The sequence below is a fragment of the Pleurodeles waltl genome, chromosome 6 (assembly GCF_031143425.1).
Source record: "Pleurodeles waltl isolate 20211129_DDA chromosome 6, aPleWal1.hap1.20221129, whole genome shotgun sequence".
Classification (NCBI taxonomy): Eukaryota; Metazoa; Chordata; class Amphibia; order Caudata; family Salamandridae; genus Pleurodeles; species Pleurodeles waltl.
The window spans coordinates 1,724,462,798-1,724,479,381 of record NC_090445.1 but is presented as its reverse complement, the minus strand read 5'-3'; the positions used below and the strand labels follow the sequence as shown (position 1 = coordinate 1,724,479,381).

General features: G+C 49.5%; 1 protein-coding gene across 4 annotated transcripts in view; it reads left to right on the top strand.

Moving 5' to 3' along the window:
* The window catches only part of DDR1 (discoidin domain receptor tyrosine kinase 1), a 465,777-nt gene that overhangs the window by 161,642 nt on the left and 287,551 nt on the right, over positions 1–16,584 (top strand). For 3 of the 4 annotated variants that reach the window (XM_069241967.1, XM_069241968.1, XM_069241965.1), the window contains exon 2: positions 5,680–5,783. The exons of the other annotated variant lie outside the window; for it this stretch is intronic. The gene's annotated coding sequence lies outside the window, so the exon portion shown is untranslated. The remainder of the gene's footprint in view (positions 1–5,679; positions 5,784–16,584) is intronic. 4 annotated transcript variants of the gene reach the window in all.

The window sequence follows — 16,584 nt, the reverse complement described above, 5'->3', positions numbered from 1 at the left end:
TTGTAAGGTAGAGTTCCCTCTTAAAATCAACAACGGTCCGCCTCTCTGTAAACGATGGTCCGCCTCTCTTTGAACAATTGTCCACCCCTCTGTAAACAATGGCCCACCTCGCTGTAAATGATTGTCTGCCTCTCTGTAAACAATGGTCCACCCCTCTGTAAGCAATGGTCCGCCTCTCCGTAAACGATGATCTTCCTCTCTGTAAACAATCGTCTGTCTCTCTGTGAATGATGGTCCGCCTCTCTGTAAACAATGGTCCACTACGCTGTAAACAATGGCCAGCCTCCCTTGTAACGATGGCCAGCCTCCCTTGTAACGATGGCCAGCCTCTCTGTAAACAATGGCCAGCCTCCCTGTAAATGATGGTCCGCCCCTCTGTAAGCAATGGTCCGCCTCTCCTGTAAACAATGGCCAGCCTCCCTTGTAAACAATGGTCAGCCTCTCTGTAAATGATGGTCTGCCTCTCTGTAAACAATGGCCAGCCTCCCTGTAAATGATGGTCCGCCCCTCTGTAAGCAATGGTCCGCCTCTCCTGTAAACAATGATCTTCCTCTCTGTAAACAATCGTCTGTGTCTCTGTGAATGATGGTCCGCCTCTCTGTAAACAATGGTCCACTACGCTGTAAACGATGGCCAGCCTCCCTTGTAACGATGGCCAGCCTCCCTGTAAATGATGGTCCGCCCCTCTGTAAGCAATGGTCCGCCTCTCTGTAAACGATGATCTTCCTCTCTGTAAACAATCGTCTGTCTCTCTGTGAATGATGGTCCGCCTCTCTGTAAACAATGGTCCACTACGTTGTAAACGATGGCCAGCCTCCCTTGTAACGATGGCCAGCCTCCCTTGTAACGATGGCCAGCCTCTCTGTAAACAATGGCCAGCCTCCCTGTAAATGATGGTCCGCCCCTCTGTAAGCAATGGTGCGCCTCTCTGTAAACAATGGCAAGCCTCCCTTGTACACAATGGCCAGCCTCTCTGTAAATGATGGTCCGACCCTCTGTAAACAATGGTCCACCTCTCTGTAAACAATGGTCCACCTCGCTGTAAACAATGGCCGGTCAGCCTCCCTATAAACGATGGCCAGCCTCTCTGTAAACAATGGCCAGCCTCCCTGTAAATGATGGCCAGCCCCTCTGCAAACAATGGTCCGCCTCTCTGTAAACGATGATCTTCCTCTCTGTAAACAATCGTCTGTCTCTCTGTGAATGATGGTCCGCCTCTCTGTAAACAATGGTCCACTACGTTGTAAACGATGGCCAGCCTCCCTTGTAACGATGGCCAGCCTCCCTTGTAACGATGGCCAGCCTCTCTGTAAACAATGGCCAGCCTCCCTGTAAATGATGGTCCGCCCCTCTGTAAGCAATGGTCCGCCTCTCCTGTAAACAATGGCCAGCCTCCCTTGTAAACAATGGTCAGCCTCTCTGTAAATGATGGTCTGCCTCTCTGTAAACAATGGTCCACCTCGCTGTAAACAATGGCCAGCCTCCCTGTAAATGATGGCCAGCCCCTCTGCAAACAATGGTCCGCCTCTCTGTAAACGATGATCTTCCTCTCTGTAAACAATCGTCTGTCTCTCTGTGAATGATGGTCCGCCTCTCTGTAAACAATGGTCCACTACGCTGTAAACGATGGCCAGCCTCCCTTGTAACGATGGCCAGCCTCCCTTGTAACGATGGCCAGCCTCTCTGTAAACAATGGCCAGCCTCCCTGTAAATGATGGTCCGCCCCTCTGTAAGCAATGGTCCGCCTCTCCTGTAAACAATGGCCAGCCTCCCTTGTAAACAATGGTCAGCCTCTCTGTAAATGATGGTCTGCCTCTCTGTAAACAATGGCCAGCCTCCCTGTAAATGATGGTCCGCCCCTCTGTAAGCAATGGTCCGCCTCTCCTGTAAACAATGATCTTCCTCTCTGTAAACAATCGTCTGTCTCTCTGTGAATGATGGTCCGCCTCTCTGTAAACAATGGTCCACTACGCTGTAAACGATGGCCAGCCTCCCTTGTAACGATGGCCAGCCTCCCTGTAAATGATGGTCCGCCCCTCTGTAAGCAATGGTCCGCCTCTCTGTAAACGATGATCTTCCTCTCTGTAAACAATCGTCTGTCTCTCTGTGAATGATGGTCCGCCTCTCTGTAAACAATGGTCCACTACGTTGTAAACGATGGCCAGCCTCCCTTGTAACGATGGCCAGCCTCCCTTGTAACGATGGCCAGCCTCTCTGTAAACAATGGCCAGCCTCCCTGTAAATGATGGTCCGCCCCTCTGTAAGCAATGGTCCGCCTCTCCTGTAAACAATGGCCAGCCTCCCTTGTAAACAATGGTCAGCCTCTCTGTAAATGATGGTCTGCCTCTCTGTAAACAATGGTCCACCTCGCTGTAAACAATGGCCAGCCTCCCTGTAAATGATGGCCAGCCCCTCTGCAAACAATGGTCCACCTCTCTGTAAACAATGGTCCACCTCGCTGTAAACAATGGCCGGTCAGCCTCCCTATAAACGATGGCCAGCCTCTCTGTAAACAATGGCCAGCCTCCCTGTAAATGATGGCCAGCCCCTCTGCAAACAATGGTCCGCCTCTCTGTAAACAATGGTCCACCCCTCTGTAAGCAATGGTCCGCCTCTCTGTAAACAATGGCCAGCCTCCCTGTAAATGATGGCCAGCCCCTCTGCAAACAATGGTCCGCCTCTCTGTAAACAATGGTCCACCCCTCTGTAAGCAATGGTCCGCCTCTCTGTAAACAATGGCCAGCCTCCCTGTAAATGATGGTCCGCCCCTCTGTAAGCAATGGTGGGCCTCTCTGTAAACAATGGCCAGCCTCCCTGTAAATGATGGTCCGACCCTCTGTAAGCAATGGTCCACCTCTCTGTAAACAATGGTCCACCTCGCTGTAAACAATGGCCGGTCAGCCTCCCTATAAACGATGGCCAGCCTCTCTGTAAACAATGGTCCGCCTCTCTGTAAACAATGGCCAGCCTCCCTGTAAACAATGGCCAGCCTCTCCTGTAACAATGGTCTGCCTCCCTGTAAACAATAGTCCGCCTCTCTATAAACAATGGTCTGCGTCGCTGTAAGTGACAGTCTCCCTCACTACAAATAAGGCAGGCAGGCCGAGGGTTTGGCAGGCGGTTCTCTGTACGTTTCGCTCTACCGTCTGCCTAACTGTAAATCAAGCCAATACTCTCTTTAAGAGAAAGGACCTAAAGCTCTGTTCTGGCTCAACCCACCCTGCTTCAGGGGCAAGAAGTCAATGAGGGTCACAGAACCCTGCCCCTCCATTAGACAGGGCTGCAGAGCCCCTGCCTCCCTCCTCAGGTAGGACCAGAGGAACACCCATCCCAGGGAGGTCACAGACTACACCCTTAGCCCCTGTCCTCAGGGAGGGTAATAGAGGACGCCTCCTCAAGAAGTCATAGAGGCCCTCCTCCTGAGGGAGTCAAAGAGGCCCCCTGCTAAGTGAGAGTCATAGAGGCCCCCCTCCTCAGGGAGTCAAAGTGGCCCCTTGCTAAGTGAGAGTCATAGAGGCCCCCTCGTCAAGGAGGGTCATAGAGGCCCCTCTCCTCAAGGAGTCATAGAGCCCCCCTCCTCAGGGAGAGTCATAGAGGCCCCCCTCCTCAAGGAGTCATAGAGGCCCCTCTCCTCAAGGAGTCATAGAGCCCCCCTCCTCAGGGAGAGTCATAGAGGCCCCCCTCCTCAAGGAGTCATAGAGCCCCCTCCTCAAGGAGTCATAGAGGCCCCCTCCTCAAGGAGAGTCATAGAGGCACCCCCCCTCAAGGAGTCATAGAGGCACCCCCCCTCAAGGAGAGTCATAGAGTCCCCCTCCTCAAGGAGAGTCATAGAGGCACCCCCCCTCAAGGAGTCATAGAGGCACTCTCCTCAAGGAGCCATAGAGCTCCCCCTCAAGGAGTCATAGAGCCCCCCTCCTCAGGGAGAGTCATAGAGCCCCCCTCCTCAGGGAGAGTCATAGAGCCCCCCCTCCTCAGGGAGAGTCATAGAGTCCCCCTCCTCAATGAGAGTCGTAGAGGCACCCCCCCTCAAGGAGTCATAGAGCCCCCCTCCTCATGGAGAGTCATAGAGGCCCCCCTCCTGAAGGAGTCATAGAGCCCCCCTCCTCAAGGAGTCATAGAGGCACCTTCCTCAGGGAGTCATAGAGCCCCCTCCTCAAGGAGTCAAAGAGCCCCGTTCCTCAGATAGAGTCATAGAGGCCCCCCTCCTCAGGGAGAGTCATAGGGGACCTGCCACTGGGAGGGCCACAGAGGCACCCTCCGCCAGGAGAGTCATAGGGGACCCTGCCACTGGGAGGGCTACAGAGGCCCCCTCCTCAGGTAAAGTTGCAGATGCCACCCCTTCTGAGGGGGTTACAGGCCCCCCTCCTTGGGGTAGTCATATAGGCCCCCTCCTCATTGTGGGTCATAGAGGGCCCCTCTTCAGGGAGTCAAAGAGGCCGCCCTCCCAGGAGACCCTGAGGGAGCAGATCTGATTTCTCATCGTGATCAGTGGCAAACTTACATGTAAAACAGGCATTAGCAAACAGTAGCGGCTCACAGCGCTTGGTGGGGCGGTGCACCGGGGAGTGAAAAATAATTAATAATAAAAAAAATGAAACTTACCTGAATGCGCCTCCGCTGCCACCAAAATCATGCAGCTCTTCTTTCCTGTGCCTCAGGCACAGTCTCCCAGCCTGCCCTGCAGCCAATCTGAACGCTGCTGTCATGCTGCTGGCAGCATGACAGCAGCGTTCTGATTGGTCGGAGCACCCAGCCAGGGCATTCCTAGGCAGACTGGGAGAGTCTGCCTGTTCTCCCTAACCTGGCACTGCGTTGCAGGGTTGGACCGAGCTTAGTGCGCATGTATGTTTGGCCAGCCTGCGACGGCCGGCCAAACATACATGCGTGCTGAGGGGGAGTGCTGAGCATCCCCACTTGCGCTCATGAAGGGCCTATCTAACGAAGGATCCTTACATGTCAGTAACTTCTTTTGAATTCTTTTCGAAGAACACCTCGCAACAAGTTGATCTCGGATGAGTTGGGAAGTGAAATTCTCAAATTCACAATTAGCTGGTAACACCTTTAATGCGGTAATAAAAGTATCAATACTCTCACTGGGGCCTTGTGAAGAATTTGTAGCGATGGACGACAATATTCTTTGTTTTAATGAAATACTTATCCAATTGAGCAATGGCCCTTTCAAACTCATCTAATTCTTCCTCTTCAGCGAGTTCATAGGCTGGAAGATGATCAAATATGTTCTGGCCCTCAATTCCCAAATGATAATACAATAAGCTTTTTTTTCTTTCCGGTCTGAACTTATGACCATCAATGGCACCCAGATATGCTTTAAACGACCGTAACCAAAGTTTCCATTCAAGAGGCGGATCCCCTGGGTCTTGTAGGAAGGGCGCTGGAGGTATAACATTCTGCATGTTTTAGAACGTATAGATCATGCAGTATATATTGTAAATCTGTTTATTAATGTTCAAATACTTTCACTGTTGTACTAAGTGCTGAGCATATTTAACGTTGTTGCACTTAATCTTAATGCCCCCAATAGGAAATGATCGAACTGAGCACCAAAAGAGCAGTTAAAATCTCAAGTACTCAATTGTCAATGTCCCCAAATGAAAATGGCGCACTGAGTACCAAAACACCAAGTCCATCTTCTCTTTTTCTTTTTCTTTTCTTTTGCAGAAGTCTGTCTTCTATTTTTATTCTTTGAGCTGAGAGTTAGAAATTGAAGATCCTTCTGGAGAGCAGAACAGGAAAAGTCTCTTGGTGATACTGTTCAATAATCGGTAAGAAAAACGGTTTGATGGACAAAATAAAATATATGCGTGCAAACCGCCACGTGAATGTACTGAGACGCGCTGAGTGAATGTACTGACGCGCTGAGCTGCGTTCAAGAAGCTGCGCTCGAGTTCTCACACGCGCTGTGCCGGAGTCATGGCAACAGCCGTGTATGCCGTGCATCGTTGTAGCCTAAAAAACTATGAATAACGGCTTTGCCAGTTCCACGCGCCGGCAAAAAATAAAAAGTAAACACAAGTTGCTCTAAAAAATAAAAAAAACTGCAGCGAGCGCTCTTAGTAAATAAGTAACAAGCGCTCGCACTAACAAGTCACGCTGTCCGCGCAGTGCTCGTAAAAATTAATGATCTCTGTGCCCCTGCGATCCAATAAAGGCTCCACAAAACCTACGAAAGTCTGTAAACATCCGGATCAAACTTGTCCAAACAAACAGCAACAGGTCTGCGTAGCCAGGAAGAGCTTCGCCGAAGCTGAGGCTCGGTTAAACACCTTCACTGAACTAAACCTCCGTGCCTTGGTTTAGTTCATAGCGAGTTTCACCCTCATCGCCACTGAAGTGAGGCACACGTGAAACTTCAATTAGTATTTTTCTTCATTTATTGGTGTACAAGGCAAAGAAGAAGTGTCTTCTAACAGCGGGGGCACAGAGGAAAGCAACCGTCTTCATAGGAACATAGAACACCATGACATCATGTCAGTGATGTCACGCTGTTCCATGCCCCCACGCGGAAATACAATATAACGCAAACACCACAGCTCGTCACGGTCTGTGGCCCGCCCCTTCTTCAATACAACGATAATAAACATAGTATTGTAGAAGTTTGGCAGCTGCTGCTGCTGGTTGGGGCAACGCTCCTCCACCCAAACGGAGGAGCCGCCCCTGTTGGCAAGGCTAATAGGTCTCGCCTTTTGGGTCTACTGGCTTTGCCAATGCAGCCCGTCTACGTGCTGCTTGCCACATAATAGGCGCGTGCGCGGAGTACCATGCATGCATGTCAATAAAGACACCATTTTCCTGTTTTTACATACCAATACAAGATGGAGGACTCCACTTGGATTAGTAAACAAAACACGCATTGGCAAAGCCGATAGGGCTCATCTTTGTAAAGTGAGTTCCAACCTATTGGTTTTGCTAATACTTGATGGTAAAGCATTGTATAAAACAAGTAAAAGATACGAAAGAAAATTTCAAAATACTGATAGAAAAGCAACCATCGATCTTAATATGTCTCATTTCAGACCTGAATTCAATATTTCCAATCTTTATAAATGGCATTGTTTATGTTTATCAAATACTTCTCAATCGGGAAGTGTCAGAAGCTAAAGGAAAATGCTTCCCACTCCTAATTTACTTACATCCGAATAGAAACGAATCCAAAAGCCACTTGGTCACCTGCAGAAGCACCGAGAGTTATTCCTGGGTCTGGAAGAGAAAGAAGTCATTCTCTTTCATGGCCCCTTTCTGCCAGAAACTCCATGTGAGTGCGAGCACAACCACTGGTGAAGTCTGCTGGCGGGAGGGAGAGCAGCGGGGAGGGGGGGGGGGGGGTGAGAAGCAGCACGTGCAGGAGGTTTATATACCATGTGCACTTTCATAAAGTGCCGAAAGCAAAGGACGAAATAATTACCTGAAGTGGGAGAGTTCAGGTCCTCCAGTGAAGGTATGGTACAGAGGCTCTGCTCCTTGGGAGGGATAAACACGAGAAGAGCAGGCAAGTCATCAAATGAGAAGCAAGCACACAAGAGTGGCAATAACGCCAACCAGTCGTAAGCATTGGACGGACTCTAAGCCCTCTGTATGTTTTTAGTGTGGTCCACAAGTGGTCTTTGGCAACCAGACCGCTGAAAGATGCCTGGTAAGCCTGACCTAATCACAGTTTGTTGAAAGCAAATGTAGGACGTTTCAAACAGGTGTTAAAACACGTCAACATCCTGGTTATTTGCATTCAAGAGATAACGCCTAAGAAACCTGCTTAACAGGTCCTCAGGTGTTCCACAGCTCAGGACCCAAAGGTGCTGGTTGCACAAGGTCACACATGGTCACGCAAGGCCAACAACTTCATGTCCAGGAGGCGGAGCTCTTGAAGCTGCGGGGGGGGGGGGGGGGGGGGAGTCTGTGGGGCCCCTAAGAGCTACCGTGGTGCCCCCACTTATGTTTCATGCTCATTTGCGTAAGACCTGAGTTAGGGCTTTAAGTGGGCCGGGACCCTCCGGTTCTCAGACCCGGTAGTGACAAAAAAAACGGACATTGAAACAGGTCTCCTTCGGTCCCTGTGATCAGATACTTCACTATACAGCTAAACACTGATTGATTTCTGAAAAATGAGTTTAAATAAACGCGTTGGTAATGCATGTCGTTCCTTTTTATATTTCGGAAATGTTACTTAATCTTGCATTTCCTAGGAGAGGTTGCGCTTCCGGGATCCCCGTTGAATAGCGCAATGGGGCGCCGTGGGGCGGGGGGTTCTCTCAGTGAGCGTCAGGGGGTCAATAAAGGTATTTTGAATCCAAGGTCATACCGCGCTCACCCGGTGCTTGGCCTCTCTGCAAAGCGCACAGAGGTGGTGGGCTGTGCCAGTCACCGGTGCATGTATTGGTAGGGTGCCACTCGAAGGGAAGTTTTGGTTTACCTGTTTAAGCCACGCCCTTAATTATATAGGCCACCCCTTCTCAGGGACCCCGCACTTTCTTTGATCCCACTTATCGCCCGGGTCTGAGCCTCAGAGAGGTAGTTTTATCGTCTAACGCTCTAGGCAGCTCTTGGCTCGGAGTCCCGGCGCTCGCTCGTCCGTCGACGCACCTTGTGCTCTGAGGCAGGCGGTGCCAGGGTTCCTGCCCAGCAGGATGTGAGTGGCTCCTGGGGTCGGGTCACCGAGGGGAACACTGCAGTCAGTCAGTAGGAATGAAGTTACGAATGGTAAAGGGGGGTTGATGGGGTGGATGACACTGTGCCAAGGAGGGTCCTGGGGCGGGGGGGGGGGGGGGGGGGGGCACGGGCCAGAGGATGTGGCAGCTGTATTACTCATAGACAGAGTTCGGTGTTGGAGGGGGTGGGGGGAGGGGGTTGGCCGATGGTGCCACGAGCTGTCTGTGGTGGGCTTGTTGTGGGGTACGTGTGTTGTTAGAAACCCACCGAATGTCCTGCAGCTGTGTTGAGAACCGAAGTGCAGGCACTCTCCCATTAAATATCTGCAGCTGTGCTAAGAGCCGGTACTCTCCCATTAAATATCTGCAGCTGTGCTGAGATCCGAAGTGCAGGCACTCTCCCATTAAATATCTGCAGCTGTGCCAAGAAGAGCCAGTACTTTCCCATTAAATATCTGCAGCTGTGCTAAGAGCCGGTACTCTCCCATTAAATATCTGCAGCTGTGCTGAGATCCGAAGTGCAGGCACTCTCCCATTAAATATCTGCAGCTGTGCTGAGACCCGAAGTGCAGGTACTCTCCCATTAAATATCTGCAGCTGTGCTGAGATCCGAAGTGCAGGCACTCTCCCAATAAATATCTGCAGCTGTGCTGAGACCCGAAGTGCAGGTACTCTCCCATTAAATATCTGCAGCTGTGCTGAGAAGAGCCTGTACTCTCCCAATAAATGTCTGCAGCTGTGCAAAGAAGAGCCAGTACTCTCCCATTAAATGTACTGCAGGTGCCGGTACTCTCCCATTAAATGTACTGCAGCAGTGCTGAGAAGAGCCGGTACTGTACCATTAAATGTACTGCAGGTGCCGGTACTCTCCCATTAAATGTACTGCTGCTGTGCTGAGGAGAGGCGGTACTCTCCCATTGAATGTACTTCAGCTCTGCTGAGAAGAGACGGTACTCTCCCATTAAATGTACTGCAGCTGTGCTGAGAAGAGCCGGTACTCTCCCATTAAATGTACTGCAGGTGCCGGTACTCTCCCATTAAATGTACTGCTGCTGTGCTGAGGAGAGGCGGTACTCTCCCATTGAATGTACTGCAGCTGTGCTGAGAAGAGACAGTACTCTCCCATTAAATGTACTGCAGCTGTGCTGAGAAGAGCCGGTACTCTCCCATTAAATGTACTGCAGCTGTGCTGAGAAGAGCCGGTACTCTCCCATTAAATGTACTGCAGGTGCCGGTACTCTCCCATTGAATGTACTGCAGCTGTGCTGAGAAGAGACAGTACTCTCCCATTAAATGTACTGCAGCTGTGCTGAGAAGAGCCGGTACTCTCCCATTAAATGTACTGCAGCTGTGCTGAGAAGAGCCAGTACTCTCCCATTAAATGTACTGCAGCTGTTCTGAGAAGTGCAGGTACTCTCATTAAATGTACTGCAGCAACACTGAGAAGAGCCGATACTCTCCCATTAAATGTACTGCAGCAGCACTGAGAAGAGCCAGTACTCTCCCATTAAATGTACTGCAGCTCTGCTGAGAAGTGCAGGTACTCTCCCATTAAGTGTACTGTAGCTGTGCTGAGAAGTGCTGGTACGCTCCCATTAAATGTACTGCAGCTGTGCTGAGAAGAGCCGGTACTCTCCCATTAAATGTACTGCAGGTGCAAGAACTCTCCAATTACATGTACTGTAGCTGTGCTGAGAAATGCAGGTACTCTCTCATTAAATGTACTGCAGCAGCACTGAGAAGAGCCGGTACTCTCCCATTAAATGTACTGCAGCAGCACTGAGAAGAGCTGGTACTCTCCCATTAAATGTACTGCAGCTGTGCTGAGAAGAGACGGTACCCTCTCATTAAATGTACTGCAGCAGCACTGAGAAGAGCCAGTACTCTCCCATTAAATGTACTGCAGCAGCGCTGAGAAGTGCCAGTACTCTCCCATTAAATGTACTGCAACTGTGCTGAGAAGAGCCAGTACTCTCTCATTAAACGTCCTGCATCTGTGCTGAGAAGAGCCAGTACTCTCCCATTAAATGTACTGCATCTGTGCTGAGAAGAGCCAGTACTCTCCCATTAAATGTACTGCACCAGCGCTGAGAAGTGCAGGCAGTGTCCCATTAAATGTACTGCAACTGTGCTGACAAGAGCCGGTACTCTCCCATTAAACGTCCTGCAACTGTACTGAGAAGAGCCAGTACTCTCCCATTAAATGTACTGCAGCTCTGCTGAGAATTGCAGGTACTCTCCCATTAAATGTACTGCACTAGCGCTAAGAAGTGCAGGCACTCTCCCATTAAATGTACTGCACCAGTGCTGAAAGGTGCAGGCATTTTCCCATTAAATGTACTGCAGCAGCGCTGAGAAGAGCCAGTACTCTCCCATTAAATGTACTGCAGCTGTTCTGAGAAGTGCAGGTACTCTCCCATTAAATGTACTGCAGCAGCACTGAGAAGAGCCGGTACTCTCCCATTAAATGTACTGCAGCAGCACTGAGTAGAGCCGGTACTCTCCCATTAAATGTACTGCAGCTGTGCTGAGATGAGCCGGTACTGTCCCATTAAATGTACTGCAGGTGCCAGTACTCTCCCATTAAATGTACTGCTGCTGTGCTGAGGAGAGGCGGTACTCTCCCATTGAATGTACTGCAGCTGTGCTGAGAAGAGACGGTACTCTCCCATTAAATGTACTGCAGCTGTGCTGAGAAGAGCTGGTACTCTCCCATTAAATGTACTGCAGCTGTTCTGAGAAGAGCCGGTACTCTCCCATTAAATGTACTGCAGCTGTTCTGAGAAGAGCCGGTACCCTCCCATTAAATGTACTGCAGCTGTTCTGAGAAGTGCAGGTACTCTCTCATTAAATGTACTGCAGCAACACTGAGAAGAGCCGGTACTTTCCCATTAAATGTACTGCAGCAGCACTGAGAAGAGCCGGTACTCTCCCATTAAATGTACTGCAGCTCTGCTGAGAAGTGCAGGTACTCTCCCATTAAATGTACTGTAGCTGTGCTGAGAAGTGCAGGTACTCTCCCATTAAATGTACTGCAGCTGTGCTGAGAAGAGCCAGTACTCTCCCATTAAATGTACTGCAGGTGCTGGTACTCTCCCATTAAATGTACTGCAGCAGTGCTGAGAAGAGCCGGTACTCTCCCATTAAATGCACTGCAGCAGCGCTGAGAAGTGCTGGTACTCTCCCATTAAATGTCCTGCAGATGCAGGTACTCTCCCATTAAATGTACTACAGCTGTGCTGAGAAGTGCCGGTACTCTCCCATTAAATGTACTGCAGCTGTGCTGAGAAAGGCTGGTACTCTCTCATTAAAATGAAAGAAGTGCAGATGCTCAGTACTGGAGAGTACCTACCCATGTAAAGCACTGAATAGGATCATGTGGGGCCACCTGAGTCTGCATTGGGGGGGAGCTCAGGAAACACCCTCATCCGATCCTCACTCCCTGGGGGTGAAACAGCCTTACTCCAGAGCTCCCCATTCAGGGCCGACAGGTGGCTGCCTTGGACACCACCTCTTGGTTGAAGTAAATTACAACAAAAGGTCCTAAAACAACATATGGAGAGCGCTGCAACGACAAAATGCTATTTTTGTAGTCCAGGGGTCTCCAAACGTTTCTTTATCAAGAGCTACTCATGCTCAGTGTGTATGAGCCTGAGCTCCTGATACCACTAGTGTTGCAATAGTGCCCACATCGGACAAGGGTGGTGACCACGCATTCCGGATTACCAGTGGTGAACCCTTCAGTGCATCCGGTAGGGGTGTCAGCAGTGGTGCAAAACAAAGCTTTAGGGATGTGCAATGCTTCTGTGGGTCATCCATAAAAGCCATGGTTGCAACGCCCCTGGGGCCACGGAAATTTTGTTAGTAATAGGTCTCCCCAGTGCTACATAATATGTCCCCTAATTATCAGCTTTAGTTATATTTTGGGAATTCTTCAATTTCTCTCCAAAACTCAGATTATATGCTCTGAGAAAACATAAATCTTCTCCTTTAATTCACACTTTCCAATTTTAATATACATATATTAATTCAAATAAAAGCTTCTAATATAGCATGCTGGAGAGCTACTTATAGGTAGCAGGAGAGCTACCAGTAGCTCAGGAGCTACTCGTTGGAGAAGTCTATTCTAGAAAGAAGACATTCCTTGCTATTCCTGATCGAGGAAACGCATGGACATCTGGGACAGGATGCAGGAAGTTTTCTTGCAGTAGTTTGAAACTGCAAAAAGGCTTTTTTCTAATGTATAAAATTTAAAATGTGATTTTTAGCACATTACCAAAGTCATATTTGGGTTTAGACCAAATACCAACTGTAATGTTATGTTTTAATGTTTTGCGACCGAATTCCAGTCGCAAAACATTTATATTTTATTGCCGCCTCAGAAGTAGTGTGATAAGGCATTTGCATGCTGGAAGGTGTTCCTAAGGGACCACTTCCCTTTTGTGAATGTTGAAGAAAATAGTTTTTAAGAGTATTGGGACACAATGTACTCTTGAAAAATTAAAATAACACTTCTTTTTTTTTTTGTTTAAAGGCTTCCGGTTTGGGTTGCATTTAAAGAAAAAACGTAGTTGATTTGAAAGCAATCACCGAGAGTTGATCTGCTGACTTCGGCAGGTCACCATCCCTGTGATGTCTGCGACTCCTAGTGCGTCACAAGCTTCCTCATTAATATTCATGGGGTGGGTCGATTTACGACCCATTACAAATCCTTAATTTTCAATCTGTCCTGTTAGTAAATAGGTTACCAAACTCCTTGCAAAGATACTGCTTGCAGTTTGTGATTAATATTTTGCGACAGTTGTACATATGTCTGGTCCTAGGGTTTGGAATCGGATTTAACCCCCCGGGCAGCTTGTGGTACTAATCTGCAGAGACTGCGTGAACAAGGGCCCTGGGACAAGGGGCCCCAGGCAGCGTACCTCCCACTTGCACCTCTGTGAGCAAGGAAGAGCATGCCCAATCTGGGGGAGGAGGTTTGGCGCCACGCCCTACTGCATGGTTCCTTGCCTCCAGCAATATTCAGGCTACAATAAAAATGTCAAGATGACTCTGGTGATTAATGTTCTGGCTGGAGAAAGTTCCAGGTTTCCTCTTGTGGACATTTTAAGGTAGCGCAGGGGGGTAATGTGCCTGCTGCAAAGAACGTGTAGTATGCAGATCACAAGGTGCATATAATGCAAGCAGCCCAGTGGGTTACTGCTTTGGTCAGAGAGGACCTTTTGTTACTTGCAGTTTATAAGTTAAAATCCCTATATAAAGCAGTAAAGGATTAACTGTTGTGCATTTCGCAGGGTATAGATTAGGGCAATGTTATGTTTTCCAAAATCTTTCATTATCCTATTGTTGCAACAAAGGGTTTAATTGGGTATAAATCAATTCTTATTATGAAAGAGAACCCCCAACCACAGTGTTACATTTTAAATTCTGAGTTTTTGGTTCTCCAGAACAAGTACCCAAACTGTACAGCGCCAGCGTGGATGACCTGTGACTCTGACACCTTCTAGCTCTGCTTTATGTAACGTCTCTTACACACTGATTTACACACCCATGATTGGTTGTCTCTGTGTGATGTGAAGTGCTCTGACAACCTACACTGGTATGAGTAGCGCTACAAGGCTAATGAAACCATCTGAGATAGAGGGGTTATGGAGACTTGAGGGCGCTGTGAGGGAATCCACGGCTGAGGTGGTCACAGGGGGAGGGGTGCCAACAAACATTGTCGCACAGGGCGCCGCCAGCGCTAAGGCCGGCCCTGGTGGCACCTGAACATGAGTTTACAAATGTGTGCCTTGCACCCTCTGTGCCTTGAAGGCCTTGTCCATACACTGTGTGCTATCTTACCTACAAAGGGGTGTAGGCACTTTCTCAGGGGAGGATAGTTCGGTACGTGCCCCGGCAGCTGCCTGTGCGCATGCGCACAGGAAAGAGAGAGCATGGGGGGAGCACAGCTCCTTACTCTGTCAGAGCCGCGCTTCTAGGAGCATCACTAAAGTACACGTGAGAGAGCGAGCATGGGACACACAGCTCCTTACATTGTCAGAGCCGCGCTTCTAGGAGCATCACTAAAGTACACGTGAGAGACCGAGCATGGGACACACAGCTCCTTACTCTGTCATAGCCGCGCTTCTAGGAGCATCACCAAAGTACACGTGAGAGAGAGAGAGCATGGGGGGGGACTCGGCTCCTTACCCTGACAGACCAGCGCTTCTAGGAGCATCACTAAAGTACACGTGAGAGAGAGAGAGAGCATGGGGGGAGCACAGCTCCTTACTCTGTCAGAGCCGCGCTTCTAGGAGCATCACTAAAGTACACGTGAGAGAGCGAGCATGGGACATACAGCTCCTTACATTGTCAGAGCCGCGCTTCTAGGAGCATCACCAAAGTACACGTGAGAGAGAGAGAGCATGGTGGGGGACACAGCTCCTTACCCTGACAGACCAGCGCTTCTAGGAGCATCACTAAAGTACACGTGAGAGAGAGAGAGAGCATGGGGGGAGCACAGCTCCTTACATTGTCAGAGCCGCGCTTCTAGGAGCATCACTAAAGTACACGTGAGAGAGAGAGAGCATGGGGGGTACACACAGCTCGTTACTCTGTCAGAGCAGCACTTCTAGGAGCATCACTAAAGTACACGTGAGAGAGAGAGAGTTACATGTGTTACTACCACACCCCGTGATCTCCTGAGGTCTTTACTACCAGGTGTAATCCTTCCATCCTCGGCTCTCCGGTAGTACCACACCCCGTGATCTCCTGTGATCTTTACTACCAGGTGTAATCCTTCCATACTTGGCTGTCTGGTGCTACCATGCTTCCTGATCTTCTGTGATCACTACTACCAGGTGTAATCCTTCCACACTCGGCTCTCCGGTACTACAGCACTCCCTGATCTTCTGTGACGTATACTACCGGGTGTAATCCTTCCACACTCGGCTCTCTGCTACTACCACACTCCCTGATCTTCTGTGTTCTTTACTACCTGGTGTAATCCTTCCATCCTCGGCTCTCTGGTGCTACCGCACTCCCTGATCTTCTGTGATCTTTACTACCAGGTGTAATCCTACCGCACTCTGCTCTCTGGTACTTCCGCACTCCCTGGTCTTCTGTGATCTTTACTACCAGGTGTAATCCTTCCACACTTGGCTCTCCGGTACTACCGCACTCCCAGATCTCCTGTGGCCTTTACTACCAGGTGTAATCCTTCCATACTCGGCTCTCCGGTACTACTGCACTCCCTGATCTTCTGTGGTCCTTACTACCAGGTGTAATCCTTCCACACTCGGCTCTCTGGTACTACCACACTCCCTGAACTTCTGTGGTCTTTACTACCAGGCGTAATCCTTCCACACTCGGCTCTCTGGTACTACCGCACTCCCTGATCTTCTGTGGTCCTTACTACCAGGTGTAATCCTTCCACACTCGGCTCTCTGGTACTAACGCACTCCTTGATCTTCTGTGGTCTTTACTACCAGGTGTAATCCTTCCACACTCAGCTCTCTGGTACTACCGCACTCCCTGATCTTCTGTGATCTTTACTACCAGGTGTAATACTTCCAACTCAGCTCTCTGGTACTACCACGCTCCCTGATCTTCTGTGGTCTTTACTACCAGGTGTAATCCGTCCACACTCGGCTCTCCGGTACTGCCGCACTCCCTGATCTTCTGTTATCTTTACTACCAGGTGTAATCCTTCCACACTCGGCTCTCTGGTACTACCATACTCCCTGATCTTCTGTGGTCATTACTGCTGGGTGTAATTCTTCCACACTCAGCTCTCTGGTACTACTGCACACCCTGATCTTCTGTGATCTTTACTACCAGGTGTAATACTTCCATACTAGGCTCTCTGGTACTACCACACTCCCTGATCTTCTGAGATCTTTACTACCAGGTGTAATCCTTCCACACTCGGCTCTCCGTTACT